This window comes from Lontra canadensis, unplaced genomic scaffold, assembly GCF_010015895.1.
Source record: "Lontra canadensis isolate GAN:19392208 unplaced genomic scaffold, GSC_riverotter_1.0 scaffold96, whole genome shotgun sequence".
Taxonomy (NCBI): domain Eukaryota; kingdom Metazoa; phylum Chordata; class Mammalia; order Carnivora; family Mustelidae; genus Lontra; species Lontra canadensis.
The window spans coordinates 6,991,373-7,010,086 of NW_022631090.1; the positions used below are offsets into that span (position 1 = coordinate 6,991,373).

At 33.9% G+C, this 18,714-nt stretch overlaps 1 protein-coding gene and 1 non-coding gene across 3 annotated transcripts in view; both read left to right on the forward strand.

Annotated features, from left to right (window-relative positions):
- The window catches only part of HTR2C (5-hydroxytryptamine receptor 2C), a 282,492-nt gene that overhangs the window by 18,350 nt on the left and 245,428 nt on the right, over positions 1-18,714 (forward strand). For both annotated transcript variants that reach the window (XM_032837109.1, XM_032837110.1), the window contains exon 2: positions 5,219-5,280. The gene's annotated coding sequence lies outside the window, so the exon portion shown is untranslated. The remainder of the gene's footprint in view (positions 1-5,218; positions 5,281-18,714) is intronic.
- Positions 17,495-17,623, forward strand: LOC116854923. The gene has a single exon (XR_004380248.1). It is a non-coding gene; the product is annotated as a small nucleolar RNA SNORA35 (small nucleolar RNA).

Below are 18,714 nucleotides of genomic sequence, written 5' to 3' on the forward strand. Positions count from 1 at the left end.
CCTGGTAATGGGTAATTAAGGAGGGCATGTATTGCATGGAGCACTAGGTGTTACATGCAAACAATGAATCATGGAACACTACATCAAAAACTAATGATGTACTGTATGGTGACTAACATAATAAAAAATTATTTAAAAAAAGAAAAGAATGAAAGACAATTTTGCTTCATAAAAATCATCTGAATAGATGTAATTTTAAGAAAGTGTGTTCCATATTAGATATTTAGGGGAAAAAAACAAAAAACAAAAACAGGTGGCAAGCTTGAATCAACCCCTTCTTAACGGCATTCAACTGCAAATAACACACACCTAAAAGTTTTCTGATGTAAATGCTTCCTTTCTGGAAAGAATAATCAAGTTTGGCAAGTGTTGATTGGATAGAATGGGAAAAATGAAAGAAATGGACTGGCAATGGAACTTTCCAGAGTTTGAAACTAAAGTTTTCTGAAATCAATTGATTTTGAACAGGAGTACTTTGAGGATGCTTTCCTTTTTATTGATTTTGTGGTACTAAAATAAAAATTGAGTAACAAAAATAGAGATGATAGAAATTCAGTTACAAAATTTTATTACATTCAGAAGTGTAAAAAAAATTAAGGATTTACCCAAATTAATCAAGACGGTATTACCTGAGTCTAACCACAAAGTTTCTTTTGTTTTATTTGCGACTCTTCTTAGTATGAAACAACTTCTTTGATATTCCCAGCAAGTGTATCTCTCAAAAGTGTGCAGGTTCCAGAATAAGCAAATCTATAGAGACAGAAAAGATTTCTTGTTGGCTGGAGTTGGGGTGGATCTGGGTGGGGGTAGAAGGTAAGGTAGTCAGGAGTGACATGTAGACAGGGTTTCTTTTGAGGATGATGAAAACATTCTAAATTGTGGCAGTGGTTATACGGCTCTGTGAGTATACTAGAAACCATTGAATTGTATGCTTTAAAATGGGTGACTTGTATAGCATGTGAATTCTATCTCAATAAAAATGATAAAAAAAGATTTGGGGTTGAATCCATGACCTCAAATGAAAAATCAGATCTTAAAATAATTTTGAGAGGTTGATTGTACTCTTAAAAATACATTGGGAAATACATTAATTTCACATAATAATCATCAAGAAAGAATTTTAAGTACATGAAACCTGAAGATAAAAACTGGGTCTTTCTACCCAAAGTATGATTTTTTAAATACGCTTCCCATTTAAAGCAATCAATCTCATAATATCTAATAACATACATCAATAGGTCCTAGTACATCCCCCAAAACATGTTTTAATCTTCTTCTTCTGAAACATGTATACTTTATACACAGTTCAAAATAATTGTTTTCATTATTTGCACTGTACTAGATATGAGGATGTAATAGTCAATGCACTATTTTGTGTTTGAAAGCTTTTCCAGTGATTTTGTCTTTCACAATTGCTCCTTTGGTTTGCCATGCTCTTGGACTTGTAACTCACTGTTGCAAGTGTCACAAATAGCCCACTCCATTGCTTTCTTTAACACAACACAGTAAGTTTAAAAGGCAGTATCACATTAGACAAATATTGTAGTATTAGAGAATTCAATGAACTTGAAGAGAAAGTTAAGAAAATTTAAGTGAATAAATCAACAGGATAAGGCAAGGGGATATGTGTGTTTTAAATACTCTGTTAAGACTCAGTGAAAGAGAAAAAAATGTTTTGAACAAAGAGCAGAAGAAATACAAAAAGAGAAGAGCATGCCTTATGGTTTCATTTATATGAACTTCTAGAGCTGGCAAAAATAATCTAAAAATAATCTAAAATGATAGATATAAGATAATTGTTGCTTTGAGTTCGTGGGGGGTGACTACAAAGGAACAGGAGGACAGAAACGTTCTATATCTTCATTGACATGGGACTGCACAGGTGTGTATTATCTTCATTAAAACTGGTCAAACTCCTATGGTGAGTGCTGAGAAGTGTGTGAGCCTAATGATTCACAGACCTGCACCCCTGGGGCTAATAATACACTACATGTTAATTTTAAAAATTTAATTAAAACTTTTAAAAACTGGTCAAACTCTATATTTAAACATGTACATTTTATTATATGTAAGTCATACTTCATTACAGTAGATTTTTTAAAAGTCTAAGTAGTCAGCAAAGGGTGACCATTGTGTTTGAATGTGATCATCTTGTAATTCTGAATGAAAGATGACCTCCTTCCTTTTAAATATGAAATATCCATGCCATTCCAAAGAAGTACATTAAGCTCTGTTGTAATGTATTCCTTCTGCTCAGGATTAAGTACTGGCATGTTAATGATGACTCTTAGCCAGAGTAAGATAGGCATTTCTTTGATAGACATTCTACTTTACATGCCTGCTTTTCCCCTGTAATTTCAACTGGGGAGAAATAAAGCAGCAAACTTATCCATTACATCTTTAGAGGATTCTTATGACTTTTAAAGCACAATTTGGAACTGAAGCTACTGTTTTATGATATTCTTTCTCAGGGTAGGCTGAAAGCAAAGCAACAATAATTTTTGCAGGAAAAGTAAGATAAAATCTGTCTTGAAAAACCACAAAATCACCCTTAATGTCACTTTATAAATCAGTTATAAATAGCACCAAAAGTAATAGGACTGCACATGTGAAATTGAAAGACAGTGTATGCACTATTTTTGTAGAAGGGAATTACATAGTGTCTGCATTAGCACTTAAAGTTAGGCTGTGGCTATCGTTCTTTTCTATCTAGAGTCACTAGCCTACAAAGCAGAAAAATCTACCAAAGTCATGTGGAAATTTTAAAGATAACAGTTCAGTAAGATGGATAGAAATGGGAAATGACACAACATTGATAAAATATATCTCAAATATATGTATAGATACTGAAAGAAAAAGACTGAGCATGTATGGTAGATGCAAAAAAATTATCATAAAGAATGTCGTGGCTGTGAGGCAGAGGCAAAGCAAGTGAGGCTAAAGAGAGAGAAATTGAGAAAAGTTTTAATTTTGCCTAGGGAGTTCCAGACTTCTTCAAAATTAACTAAAATTTTAGAAATGTATATGAAAATGTTGGAAACACCAGAAAATATATTTTCAGTTGATAAGTCTAGAAGTAATTTTCTAAACTATAAGATTGATTTTTTTTTATAAAGGAGTAGAAGTGCTTCATTTTCTCTTAATCCTCCCCATAAGGGGTTGCGGAAATCTGCAATAAATGCTTCATGAATAAATGGCAAAATGACAATCGGAGCTCAGTGTTTTGACTGCAATCGTCATAGTTAACCACTAGAGGGCTGTAATTCCATTGGCAGCAGTTCTGTGACCACAAATGTTTTATTCCCTGCAAGGGTACTTCTACAATTAGGTGGGAGCTACAATATTAAGTATTAAGCAGGTAGAACAGCTCATTACTGTGTACTGAAATGATTTCATGCTTTCCTGCATTTCTATGTTTAATTTTTATTGTTCAGACTAATAACTTGGCCACCAGCTTCTTCAGCAAGCATGGAATCTCATCATTGCTCAAAGATTGTTATTAATTTTGTACCTCTGCTTCTTGAAATATACTAGATAGAACCACTTTTATATACTTTTTCATGAAGAAATTATTTGGTTTACTACAGATCCCCTAACATTTGATGAAAATAGAAATTTAATGTGATCATGTGTTCTCACATAATTATTTCATAAATCTTTGTATTATTTAGAGCTGTAAGAGAGACAAGAAAATGCCAGTACAAATTTATAATATTAAATGTATTTTCTGACATTTAGATGACTATAACAGCTTTTACCCATGCTGTTTTTTACTAATTTGAAGACAGAACTTTCTTTACTTTTATTTCTTTACTTTTTATTTGCTCTTTCATTAAGGAATGAAAAATACAACAATTTGCAACTATAATCTGTTGTCTTTTGAATGATTAAAAGGATAGTGACATTAAATTATTTAACTTGTGGCTTTAATATTTATTGCATAAGTATTTTATACTATGCTTCAGATATGTTAATTTATATTGATAAATTTATGAGCTAAAATATTTTAATGTCTTCAAATAATATAATTAACATTTCTTATGCATTTCTTATAACTCTAATGGTCTTTACATTATTTGATTTTATTTAATTGAACCAATGGAAGAATTAGTTTTGCAGGGGAGGCAAAATTTTTCCTCTACCCTGTTGGATTCTGTTCCTGAGAACCGCAAATTAAACTGACAAGCAAGAGATTAACAGGAGAAAAAGTTTTATTTCATATACATATGAGGCCAATAAAAAAAGCAGCTGGCTTGTTGAATGGTAAAGTTAAAGACTTCTATACCTAACTTAGTAGAGATAAGTGAGGAGTGAGGAACAAATTCTCTGGGAAAAACAAATAGGTTTCTTTAGGAAAGACAAATGGACTTTTAAGAGAACAGACAAGAGATAAATGCGTGATAGTGTTTGTCTATACAGGTACAGGTACAAGTGGTCTTTCCATCTTATACAGAGCCATGCAGTTCCATGAAGAGGGCATTTCTGGTAGCCTCACTCCCGAGAAATTGTAGCTTTTAGACAAATAAGGAAAGCTCAGAGGATGATTTTTTCTGCATCTGTTGAATCTCAAAATGTCTTCAACTTAAAATAAGCTGTATACCAACTCTGGGGTTCTGAGTGGGTTCCCACAGATTCATATTTTAAGAAAATCTGTGTATTTAAAAACTTTTGGTCAGGTTTTATGTGTTTTAGGGAACTTCTTACATTGGAAAAACATGTTAAGTATTAACACTGTTACAGCAAATTTCTTTTTCTTACAAAAATGTAGCTGGCTAATATTTGTATGAATCTTGTTTTCAAATCTCAAAATAAATACTGTCTATTGATACTTTTTAAATAATTGATACTGAAATGATGATTTTTCAAACTTGTCCTTCCAGCTTCTAGTATCATTTTCATACCTATGGGTAAATTACCATTTCACTAATTCTGGTCTGTAATGATTTTATGTGAAATAATGGTTTAACTTAATATTTAAATTATGATTTTGCTGGTTCATTTATAATACTTAACTGATGTTTAATTTTCTCTTTAAGCTGTTGTACTAATGTTCTGGTTTTTTTACAATAATTTTATGTAAATGAAATTGTCTTCTGGTGCTTATAGATATCAGCCTCATTATTTTTCAGTTATGCTTTATACATGAATAATGTAGTTATTCTAATTAGTACTTTACTTATAGAGTTCTCATTGCATTTTTCTAAATGTTTGTTTTCAGAGATATCATCCAATATCCATGAGCATCTATAGGCCAACTGTCACCATCCTTCAAAAATAATTGTAAGTATACCCATAAACATGCTACGTGACTCTCGTTTTGCAGCAATAGTCAACCATTATAGTTAGGGGAGTCTAATTATTTTGGTAATGTAGACCTATTTCTGAACTAGTAAAAAATTTCCATTAACGACTTATGATGTCTGAAAAAGAAAATTACTTAATTGGTACACAAAATGGGTTGGCCCAATGATGGGTATTAAGGAGGGCACATATTGCATGGAGCCCTGGGTGTTATACACAATGAATCATGAAACACTAAATTGAAAACTAATGATATACTGTATGCTAACATAACATAATAAAAAAAATGTTAATGCAACCTAAAAAAAACTCAGCCTATTTTATTACCAAATAATGTGTTAAGCAGACACATTTGCCGAAGTGTTTAATCACCACCCTGACTTTATACTAAGTAAATATCAAATAAGATGGCATAATAAGAACAGTTAGACTAATGAAGATAAAATATGAATGCATTTGAAATTTTCTCTTTCAGAAACAAACTCATATCTGAGATTAAGATATAGAAAATCCAGCTATTACTTTCTTATCACAAATTTTTGAAAGTGAAGTCCATAAAAATATTCTTGATGGATGGACCAGGAGTAGGAGGGGAGACTGAGAGCTTTGTTTCTCAAAAGGAGGTATCAAGTTGTAAATGCCAAAAAACACTGACCTAGAGAATGGACCACTCTGCATACTATAGGTTTCCTAAGCATGTTATTACCAGTTAAGCAGAGTAGGTCAAAATTAGATCCCTTATTTGAAGCTCCAGACTGCACAGGGAATTCTTGAATAAATTTCTGATTGTTCCTGAAGTCATAAACATGCATTCAACTCTACAAACTGTTTTCAGAATGATGGTGTTGGAGGAAGAATTGATCATAGAGGTTAACTTGCTTATACAATCATATTTTAACAGACTTTTTTAGAATAAAATTAATATATACTCATTAATACAAATACTCATACTAATATTAATATTATTAATAATTCATACTAATATTAATAACTCATACTGATATTAATACAAATATTAATATAATATTAATACAAATACTCATACTCATATTAATACAAATACTCAATAATACAAAATGAAGTCGAAGTCTATCCAAATTGGAGACAGGTTAAGGATGGAATAGGGTTGGGAATGTCTGCTGAACATATTATTACTGATCAAAAAATAAAAGAAGAAAACAGGGATTGTATGCCCAGACAGTGGCATCAAAATAGCTGAATTAAAATGTACCATAGTCAGAATGGTCAACATCAAAGTGTCCTGTTTTGTAATTTGATGACTCACCATTTAAGATGGTGACAAAGGTTATGCTTCCTTTGTTTAATATATATTAAAAAAATTATTGATGTTATAGGCAGATTTCCATAAAGGAAATATGAAATTCAAAAAGTGTAAAATGTAAAATCTTCAAGAGCCCCAGCAGCTGTTCTAAGAGTGCACAGGAAGTCACTCATTATACTTTTGTGAAGATCCAAGTTTTCCCACAGGTGTTTTCACTGTGTTGGTGAAATAAGTTAACGTGGATATGCAGGTAAGTTTACATTCTCAAGCTTCATATGGTGCTCGCTCACACAAAGGCCACAAGGTAGTAATGGCCCTACAAGGTAATAAAGACCAAGGTCAGCCTTAGAAGAATGTGACATAAGCCAATTGCATCTTTAGTATCTCCCTTTCAGCGTTGTTCTATCCTTCCCGTATTGTCTCCATAATGAGTGCTCCCTTTTCTTCCCCAAGGCCCCTACACCCTTGGTACACAGGCCTGTTGACATCTTATTCTTATCCAGCTGTTAATTGGAAAAGATTTGATACAAAAATTCATCCAAGGGTCAGAGAGAGGGCCATTTTGACATTGAAAATGTGACTCCAACAATTGAATTCCTTGATTGGTCAAAAGCGAATACATGCCCCACATCTCATTACGCAGGTCTGTATGCTTGTTGCCTACTTCACTTCTCCAAAAGGCTGACCTCATCAGGGCACGTTGGTGACATAAAAATGGTTGTGCAACACACTTAATTATACTTAATATAAAGTTAGAATCTGGTTATTTATCATAAATAGTTTTGATTATGTTACTAAATATGTTTATTCTCATTGTACATAAAAGAGTATGAAGAGTTTTAATATATATACAACCACAATCTCATATTCTTTGAGTTTTTGAAATGTGGGTCCCTGGTGATTTCTGTGACTATTTTAAGCTAAATAAGATTCAATCGATGTTTAAAAATAAAAGTCAGTTGACCTGATTTATCTCTAGCTATCATTCAAACTTAGTAACACCTTCCCAAAGCCCTACTTAATGCTACCTATGCTACTGTGATATGTAATATATATCACATATATATGTAATATGTATCACCATTAAGGTAATAATTCACATAATGTATTCAATGTCTCCTGTGAAAAATGATCAGTTGGACAACTGTGCTCCTCCTGAGCTGGATAAGGTTAGTAATATTAGTAAGTATTAAAGGTAAATATTATCTTTTTTTCTGTAAAACTATATCAGCATTTAAAGTTTCTTCACAGGAAGGGCTCATGTAAATGAAGAAATAATGTATGTATGTTGGTCCTACAACATCATGACAGGATTATACTTGTCACTTTTTTGACACTTTTATTAACAATTTGAGGATTTTATTTTTTAAACTTTTAATTATGTGAATTTGTGTTGCTATAAATAAATGCAAGTTTGCTTAACAGAACTTTTTTTAATGTGCATTCTCTGATATATAACTATTACTATAAAGTTCTTTAGGTTATCAAATTATTTTAATGAAAACATAGACTATAACAAAAATCAAATATTATCTACGTGATAAACAATGCCATTATTTCACTTTGAAGTAGCTTTTGTTTTATTCACAGATATTTTATTTCTTGGATTTGATAAAATAATTAAATACATTCTATTGCTCTTCAACTCTTCATCTGCTTAAAGTATATAATACCTAATCAAAACTCATGAAAGGGATACAGAATTGAGTATTAAAATGTTGTGTTCCCTGCTTTTTATATCACCTATAGGAACCAACATAGTGTTTTGCATATAATATGTATTTAATGATGTATTCAATAATTAGCTCAATAATATCTATTGAGCTAGTAATGATAAAATTACAGTGCCTTGGGAAAATAGGCATATTTCAGTAAATGAATGTGTGTGTGTGTGTGTGTGTGTGTGTGCATATTTAAAGCATAGGAAAACCAAAGCATTTATAAGATAATTCCATATTCTTCACAATTTTCACTTATATTACTATTCTAAAAATTAAGATGTGGGGTGTGTATGTGGGTGTGTGTGCATGCGTGTGTGTGTGTGTGTGTGTGTGTGTGTGTGTGTGTGTGTTTAAGAATATTACTCAGCCATCAAAAAGAAAAACCTCTTGCCATTTGCAATGACATGGATGGAACTGGAAAGTATTATGCTAAGCAAAATAAATTAGTCAGAGAAAGAAAAATACCATATGATTTCATTCAAATGTGGAATTTAAGAAACAAAATAGAATAACATAGGGGAAGGGAAGAAAAAATAAAATAATATGAAAACAGAGAGGGAGGCAAACCATGAGACTCTTTCTTTTTTTTTTCTTTTTTTTTTTTTTTAGATTTTTTTTATTTATTGATTTGACAGAGAGAGAGATCACAAATAGACAGAGAGGCAGGCAGAGAGAGAGAGAGAGGGAAGCAGGCTCCCTGCTGAGCAGAGAGTCTGATGCGGGACTCGATCCCAGGACCCTGGGATCATGACCCGAGCCGAAGGCAGCGGCTTAACCCACTGAGCCACCCAGGCGCCCCGAGACTCTTTCTTTTAATTATTTACTTATTTGAAAGAGAGAGCCAGTGAGCACAAGTTGGGGAAGGGGCAGAAGGAGAGGGAGAAGCAGACTCCCTGATGAGTGGGGAGCCTGATGTAGGGCTGGATCCCAGGACCCTGGAATCATGACCTGAACTGAAGGCAAATGCTTGATTGACTGAGCCACCCAGGGACACCCCCACACACACCCCATAGGAGCCTCTTAACTCTAGGAAACAAACTGTGGGTTCCTGGAGGGGAAGTGGGGGGGAGGGGTAACTGGCTCATGGACATTAAGGAGGGCACTTGGTGTAATGAGCATAGGGGTGTTATATGCAACAGTTATGTGCAACTGATGTTATATGCAACAGTCTACCCCTGAAATTAATTATACACTATATGTTAACTAAATGGAATTTAAATAACAAATTGTTTAAAAATATATTCCAAAAATTTAAGTAGTCCTTTGTAATAATACATTAAACTTAAAAACATGGCATTAACAAAATACTTACAGAAATAATTATTGATTTTAATAATCCAATTGAGTCAATTAATAATTTGAAAACTGTATACCATACATATTTTTCACTCTGACTAGCCTACATGAAAATCCAACAAGGCTGACAACACAGGTTAGAATGTCCACATTCTAAAATATTTCAACTTTTCAAAATAAGTGAAATTCCTTTTATTTTGGAAAGTTAACTAGCCAAGCAGTTTCAAAGTAGAGTTACATGTCCATTCATACTATATCATAGTAGTAAAATAACTTTTTCTTTGTGTGTTTTCTGTTTTTGAACATATGCCTTTCAAAAATATGCTTGCACTTTTAAATTAATACATTTCAAAAACACTCATATCTCCTGAAATATAAAATATGGGAGTAACTTTAGTAACCACTACAAGTAAATTAATACATGTTGTATTAGAGGCTATCATTATCAAGGATTTTATGACATAAACAGTGTTGATTTTTTATTTCACACTTCTAAAATATTTATTAGTCTTACCTTTAGTGCATATGGCCATCGTTTTAGAAATGGCACATATCTTTCCAATAAAATGCAGATATTTTAATGATGCAAAATTTTTACATGTTTTGTGAAATGAATATTTGCATATTTGCATTATGTTTCTATCACATTTTACTCTTATTTGAAAATTCTTTTTCCCTCCACCAAAATTAAACATATGACCAAGACAAGTAATACATGGTATATGTGAGCTCGCTAACAATTGCTTTCTGAAATATTCTCTCTTTATACACCTAGCTACTGTTGTTCATTTAACATTCTCAAAACTAAGTATCTTTACTTGTATCTTTGAAGATACTAGTAAAGCTAATATTAAACTAAGAAAAAGATAACAAAATATGAAAATCAGAACATGTATTTGTGGTATGTTTTCTAAAAATACTATCAGTTAAAAATCTCTATATAAGTAATTGCCATGCCATGGAGTATTCTCATTGAGTTCACAGGGTTTTGATTATATGAGAATGTTCTCAGTGTGTGGCAAGCTTCTTAGCATCACTGGCAATGACTCTGTCATTTAGATGGTTGGATTAGGCAAGAAACTGTCATTCATTCTTGAACATCTTCCTATCCGTTATGTCCCATCACTAATTTCATCACTAACTCCTGTGTACTTTATCTGAATATCTTCACTCCATAGCATCCTTAAACCAGTTTAGCTTTCTATCACCTCTTTTCTGAGTACTGGAACACCCTTCTAAATAATTGTCCCAATTACCCATTTGCACTCCCAAATCCCATTGTCCCAATTCTTACTGCTCTTAGAATAAATACCAAAATCTTTTTTATAGTTTATATGAGAACCTAATCTGGCCCCTGTCTACCTCTTCTGTACCGTATTTTGCCATGTCGCCTCACCTCCCTCATGAATACTTCAGCTGCAACTGTCTAGTTTCAGTTCCTTGAACACATCATGTTCTCATTTCTGTTGTGAATACTTCCTTGCATTTCCCAACTTTCCTAACACTCACATCACCAGTTAATTCCTATTAAGTCTTTAAAGCACAGCCTAGAAGATATTTCTTCTATTTCACTGGTGAAAAAAATTAGGGGCCTCAGTTACTTAGACCTCAACATTGGGCTGCCAGTGTAAGGTATCAGCTAACTGTGATGGCAGTAAAAGTATCACCATGACTTTAAATGTGACACTGCCTACATAAGAAATTGACATGTAAATGCCTAATACCCCTTTTGAATTGTTGAGCAGTCCAACAGCGGTTTTGAATAGGTGCCTCTTGCCCTGTATCATTCACCAAAAGTTTCATAGTCACATCTTAAGACATCAGATAACCAAATCATATCACTGCTATGCATTATTAAATAAGCAAGTTCGAATTTGTGACAAATGAATTCTGCATAACCTATAAAGAATTAAGAATTATTGTGGGCACCTGGGTGGCTCAGTTGGTTGAGCAACTGTCTTTGGCTCAGGTCATGATCCTGGAGTCCCAGGATCGAGTCCTGCATCGGGATCCCTGATCAGTGGGGAGTCTGCTACTCCCTCTGACCCTCTCCCCTCTCATGCACTCTCTCTCACTCTCTCTCTGAAGTCAATAAATAAAATCTTTTAAAAAATTTTTAAAAGAATTATTGCTAATGGGACTTATATTTCACAATAAAAATGGAATATATATTGAATATAGCATAAATATATCATTGAATATATGAATATAATTGAAATGTGATATTACTAAATGAACACATATATAAGTGATATGATCCTAAGTTTATATTTCCTCCTGGCTATCTAAGTTTCCTTATTTCTGCTTTAATTTCATATTGATTTTATTTTTATTCCTCTAAATTGCACTTTGCTATTTCACAGTGACCCAAATTTGTCTTAAATTATAGATATCTGCCATAACTTGTACATTTTAATATCCTAGTCATGTTTCCATTTTTTCATCTGTTAAAATATTCACTAACAATTTTAAGACAGCACAAGGAGTGCTAGAGGAATGATTCTCAAACCTAATTGTGGATGGAATCATCTGGGGATCCTATTAAACTGCAGATTCTAATTCAGTAGGTCTGGAAAGGAGCCAGACAGTATATATTTCTCTTTTTTTATGAAAGATTTTATTTATTTACTTGACAGAGAGAGAGAGATCACAGGCAGAGAGGCAGGCAGAGAGAGGGGGAAACAAGCTCCCTGCTGAGCAGAGAGCCTCATGCGGGGCTCGATCCCAGGACCCTTTGATCATGACCTGAGCTGAAGGCAGAGGCTTTAACCCACTGAGCCACACAAGCACCCCTAGACAGTATGTGTTTCTAACAAACTCCCAGATGACAATGTTGTTGGTTCGTGAATTATACTTGGGATTGCAAGGTAATAGAGCAGGGGTCAACAAACTTCCATAAAGGGCCAAATAGCAAATATTTTTGATACTATGTTCCATAGAGTCTCTTGCAACTGCTCAGCTTTGTTGTACCATGTAGTTGGCCATAGGCAACCTATAAATGAATGGATGTGGCTAGGTTCTAATAAAATTTTATGAACACTGAAATTCAAATTTCATAGTTTTCACATAGTATGATATATTATTCATCTTTTAATTTTTTTACAACCATATAAAACGTAAATGCCATTCTTAGCTCATGGACCATACAAAAACAGTTTATAGTTTGCTGACCACCCCACCAAAATATGAAGTGCCAATAGATGAGTTTTCCAGAGGCTGGAAGTGTGTGGTGGGATATGTTCTATCGGGAAGATCTCAGTTGAGCTACGACTTGAACGCACAAGGCTTTTCTAAAGAGAGAGTGGGAAGTAGTGAAAGAGAAATAGGCAAGCAATAGCATTATTGTTCTCTAAACCGAGAACGTAAGAGTGTGGCAGGAGAACAATAAGTCCTTCTGGACTGAGAAGGCTCAAGGTAAATGGGAATTCCTTATATGCATATATAGATGGTTTCAGATTTTGGGGTGCCTGGGTGGCGCAGTCAGTTAAGCATCCAACTCTTGATTTCAGCTCAGTTCATCATCCCAGGATCCTGGGATCAAGTCCTGTGTCGGGCTCCACGTTCAGTTCAGAGTCTGCTCAAGACTCTCTCCCTCTTCCTCTCTGCCTGCCCCTTACCACCTCCTAAATAAATAAACAAATCTTAAAAACAAAATAAACGCTTTCAGATTTTAATGAGTTGTGCTGTCAAGTGTTTCAAGTTTCTATGTACCCTACATTATAATCTATGACTTGCTCCCAGATAACTTTCTTTAGTGTTATCGCTATCCAACATTGACTTCTGTCATTTAAAAATATTTGTTTATTTCCCCCAATTGACTGATTAAGCTTCCTTATGGCAGAGTTATAGCTGTGAGATATAACAGATAGTCACTGAATTAGAGGAAGACTAAAGGATGGTGAGGCCTCTAAAGCCTTCAGGGGAAGGTCAATGGCAATTTGGATAGTAGGATTTGGCAGAACACAGCTCCAGCAGCTCTGCCTTCATTATGCTTTATGATATCATGCCCTAGAGAACATAAAGTTCTCAGTTTATTTTTTAGGAAAATTACATAAATCCAAGATCATTATGCTTGACTCTTCATATTAATAGGTAGTGCATTAAGTTTGCATTAGAATGAAAAATAATGTAACCTAGTTTTTAAAAAGCAAAACACTACAATTAACATATCAAAATACCGCTGTCACAGAAAAAGGATGTTGTTTATTACTCTAAATTATTCAGAAGTCTTCATACAATTTGTTGTAAACATTTGACTAATAGAACAGTCTAGAACCTGTAGCTGATGGTGATACAGTGAACTGCATCTTTTCTCCCTCTCTTTGTGTCTTTGGAGATTATAATAAAGAGTGAATGGACTAAGGTATCTGGATAATATAACTTTGAATATTACATTAATTCACCAAAATAATTATGGAGAACTAATATGGGATCAGTACTATGCCAGGAATTTGGGGAGTTGCAGATAACTATTGGCCAAGATCTCTGACCTCTCAGCTTGCTCATCATCTGCTTGGTGAGATGAGATTAATTACCATAAAACCAAAAAAAAAAAAAGAGTGTTACAAAGATCAACAAGGATTATACAGGTACAAAGAGGGGAGAAATAAATGAACCCTGCATTTCAGAGGGAAAGCCTTCAGGAGGTGATCTTATAAATTGGGCTGAACTGTATACAGAGCTGTCATCATTATGTCTTCCATCTCATTATTTGTCTTTTCAGACCCTATCTAGGCATCCACATAAGTCCCTTTGACATTCTAGGCACTCCACAAATACTTGCTGGCTGATGAACTAATTTTTTTCTTACTTCATTTTCTGTTACTTTTTTAAAAAATTGAAGTATAATTAACATACAGCATTACACTAGTTTTAGGTGTATAACATAATGATTCAGCAATTCTGTATGTTACTCAGTGCTCACCACAAATGTAGTCACTAGTAATTTTTTGAGAAGGATATAGTAAAAGCAAGCAAAAGAGAGACACTTTGGTTTTCTGTCAAATATATAGTTATCTTGAGAAAAGTCTATAATGACCATGGATTAAATACCTTATCATTAGATCATAGTGTCAATCTGAAAGTAAAACTTATAGATCTGCTTCTTCAGGAGTGCTTACCCTCAGCATTGAAAAATAAAGATAAATATTTGAACTCCTGTTGGATTCTGAAAACAATTTCAGTCCACTGGCCTGCATCAATTCATCATGACTTATCACATCAAGATTTTATAAGGCCAGTAGTTAACTTTTCAGCAGAAATGTTTCCCTAATGCTTGGTATATCTAAAAATTGATAAGATATTTAAGTAGTGTGAGTTTGCCCTCTCTTTAGTAGCAGTATTTAAATGGTATCTATCTTGTGCCTCTGAAGGTCTTCTGGTGTTTATGTCTTTATATTAAAGAACTTTTGTTAGACATGCTCCTCTCAAATTTCAGTCATCCATGAAACCAAAAGGCATTGAATGATATGGTTGCAATGCATATTAGGCAAGTACATAATCTTAATGGGACATGGTTAAGCGTAATTAGAATAGTGGCACATCACCGAGGATAGGGATAGAATGACAGTCATTAATAAAGTAAAAATCTTGACTAAATTTCTTATAGGTGACTTGATTCTACTACCACATTACATTTTGATGAGTATGCAAATTGAAAGTGATATTATAATTTAGGATTAAGGCTGTTGCAATCATAATTACACATAAAACAATCATTCTGAGAAACAATTGCTTTTCAAAACTGTGGAATACTGAACATGTGTTTTTCTGAATGATGAATTAAATGGACCACAACTTCATAAATGTATGGTCTCCCACAGGCAATGTAAACTATTAAAACCCATAATTAATAACCAGTTTGTCACATGGTATTTTTCCTTTTTGTGTATTCATGTCTACCAAGTAGTCTGTCTGCACATTCAAGAGAGTGTCTATATTTTAACTGATTAACCAACACTTTAGAAATAGGTTTCCTTCACTGGAAAAGCAGAAACAAGGGCTAACTCATGTTTTCCCCTCAATTTGCCATTATTCTAGAATTTTAGGCAAGAAAATATGTTCTTTTATACATCACAGATAAGCCTATATATGCACTTTAAATTTTGGAGTGCACTTTTCTCCTACTCTTAAATAGAGTACTATTCTTTTGAATTGTTTTTTTCCTCCTCATCTTTTTTAAAACCTTTAGCCAAGAAGGGTCTAGAATATCACCTGTAGTTTTCATTATGCTGAGAAAGTTCTGGTATTTGATTTCATTCTGTTTCAAGTATCTAGGAAAAGTCTTAAACCCCAACTTTAGTATAGAACTTCCTCATCTAGGGAGGTCAGGCAAGAAAGAAATGGAATATTTTATTCATTGTGTCAGTAAAAATTTAAAATTTTCAAAGAGCCAAGCATTCGAAAGAATGTGAATCACCTAGATCTTTTATGCAATATGGGTGGAAGTATACATTTGTACAACTACTTGGGAAAAGAAGCTGGCATTGTCTTTTAAAGCTGAATATTCACAGTGCATGTAAGATGTGTTTTTTTTATTTTAATTGATTATTAATTAATTATATCAATGTAGCCACATCTGGTGAGATGATAGTGGTGATTCACATATCAAGGGTTATAATTAATTCCATTCTATGCACTTGAAGTCAGACTATTCTTAGAATTCCAGGGTGATTGAGCACCCAAGTGGGCATCCTTTGGTAAGGCAGCATACCAGGCTGGGGCAAAACTAAAAGAGCTATAGAGAAAGACTTGTTTTGATAAGAACACTATACATTTAGAAAAGTTCATGGTTCATAGTCTTTTATCAATGACTTTATGAAGCCAAACAAAAAGAAAGAAGTATTGATTGTTTGACAGTGGCTGTTCAATGTACAGATTTTTAGTCATAACCAGGAAAAAATGGGAGACATATCAAATGAATAGTTTTCTGCTTTGTACATTTGGGAAAATGTGAGTTTCTTCTAGACACACAAGAAAGATATGTCTTCATCACATAATTCAAGGATAATGATCTACAAATTCTTGTCAGGAAAGTTTAAGCAATTTTATTTCTTTTTTTTTAAAATTTATTTATTTATATATTTATTTGACAGAGAGAGAGAGAGAGAGACAGCCAAAGAGGGAACACAAGTAAGGGGAGTGGAGGAGGGAAAAGAAACAAGGGCTAACTCCCCACCAAGTGGGGAGCCCAGTGTGGGGCTTGGGGTTCAATCCCAAGACCCTGAGATCAAGACCTGAACCGAAGGGGCAGATGTTTAACAACTGAGCCACTCAGGTGCCCAAGTTTAAGCTATTTTAAATAGTCATATTCAACATGTAAGCCAATATAAATAGTTAGGTACAAAGAAAGTTGGCTTTTGTAAAGGGAAATTATAAGACAAGTAGAAAAAAGTGTAGAATTATTAACTTAAAAAATTCCACAAATTTGTAACCAAGTTCCTCACAAATAGTAATTTGAAAGAGAAAGAGAATTGTCACTGGCGAAGTGGGAGATGTTTCTTTTTAACAATAGCTGTTACTTACTGAACATCTACTAATGTCAAGGACTAGACTGAACTCTGCAAGTTATTCCTTCTAATTCTCACAACAGGCAGCTGTCAATAAACAAGTTATTATTGATCCCATTTAACAAAGAAGGAAACACAGGCCAAGAGGGCTTAAGTGAGTTTCTAAGGTTTCACAGCTTGTGAGTGACAGAGTTGAGATTCTGAACCCAGATCTGCCTGATTCTAAACTCACATTTTCTTCCCTTAAAGCTAACCCATGTATGTAGTGGCCATACTGAGGGAATGAAGAATGGATTCTGAGATGACTTAGGTTTCATATCCACCCCCTCTTCTAAGCTTATTCCTCTGAACAGAGCACGGGCTTCCAACCCTGGCTCTACTGTCTACAGCACTGGCAAGTGACCCATTGGGCTTCTCCTTGACCAATTGGGCATCGAGCAGTGCAAAAGCAAATCCCTCCACAAAGCTGGGAGAGTCATGCTGTGGGCTACTCCTGCATGCTGGAGGGTACATATTTATTGGGTCCTGCGACCCTGCCTAAGAAAAGTGAGGGGGTGGAGAGACAAATCTAGCAGCTCAGTACTTGCTACTACTAAACAAAGCTATGTCCATATTAAGTTAATAGTAGGAAGTAAAAAATGTTATTGTTATTACAGTATCATCACCATTATTATTAGCTGGGTAACTCTTAGCAATTTACATTAATCCCTCTTGTACTCAGTTTCCTAGTCCTTAAAATAAGGTTGACACTACTGGAATGATCTAAGATTGCCATGGTGATTATATTACAAGATAAATTCATTTTAATATCCTGGCAAATCACTCTTTAAGTATTTAGTAGGACAGGAGAGATAAGTTATTTTTTCCCTTTGATGTGATTAAAGTGAGATTATAATTATCTTGCAGATATTGGCTCCAGTGTATTTTATTTCTCCTCATTTCTACTAGCTTCCTGACAAACTAGCCTTCCCAACCTCTTCATTCCCTGTATATAACAGTCTGTTTAAACTAGTGTGGATAGAATTCCTTTTCCATTATTTCTTGTAATTTAGATCTATATTCAAGATCCATTCCTGGTCCCTTCGTTTCTTCATTAATACCTTTAAATACTCAAGTCCTCACAAATCTCTCCCTCTACCACAGTGTGGTAATGATGAGTTTCCCATTTTTTTTATTCCTTAATGTTATCTTATTAGCTAAGTTGTAAATTCTTTAAAAGCAAAGACTCTCTTCTCATATGTCTTAGTACTTACAGAAGCACCTAGCCCAGTGCCCTACAAAAAGTAGAAGTTCAATAAATAATTACTAATGGATAAACTCATGTAAGTTACCAGGGACATCAGTTATTAATTCTTATCACCAGAACTCAAAGAAAGCTCTAGAAAATTGAATACCATAGTTTTAGAACCATATAAAATGTGGCACTGTTTTATGTGCTAAAAAAATATATATAGACTGAAAACTCATTTAAAATCCAGAAAAGAAGGGCTCCTCAGCTGGCTTAGGCAGTAGAACATGCAACTCTTGATCTCAGAGTTGTGGGTTCAAGCCCCATATTGAACATGGAGCCTATTTTAAAAAATAACACAAAAATAAAATAAAATCC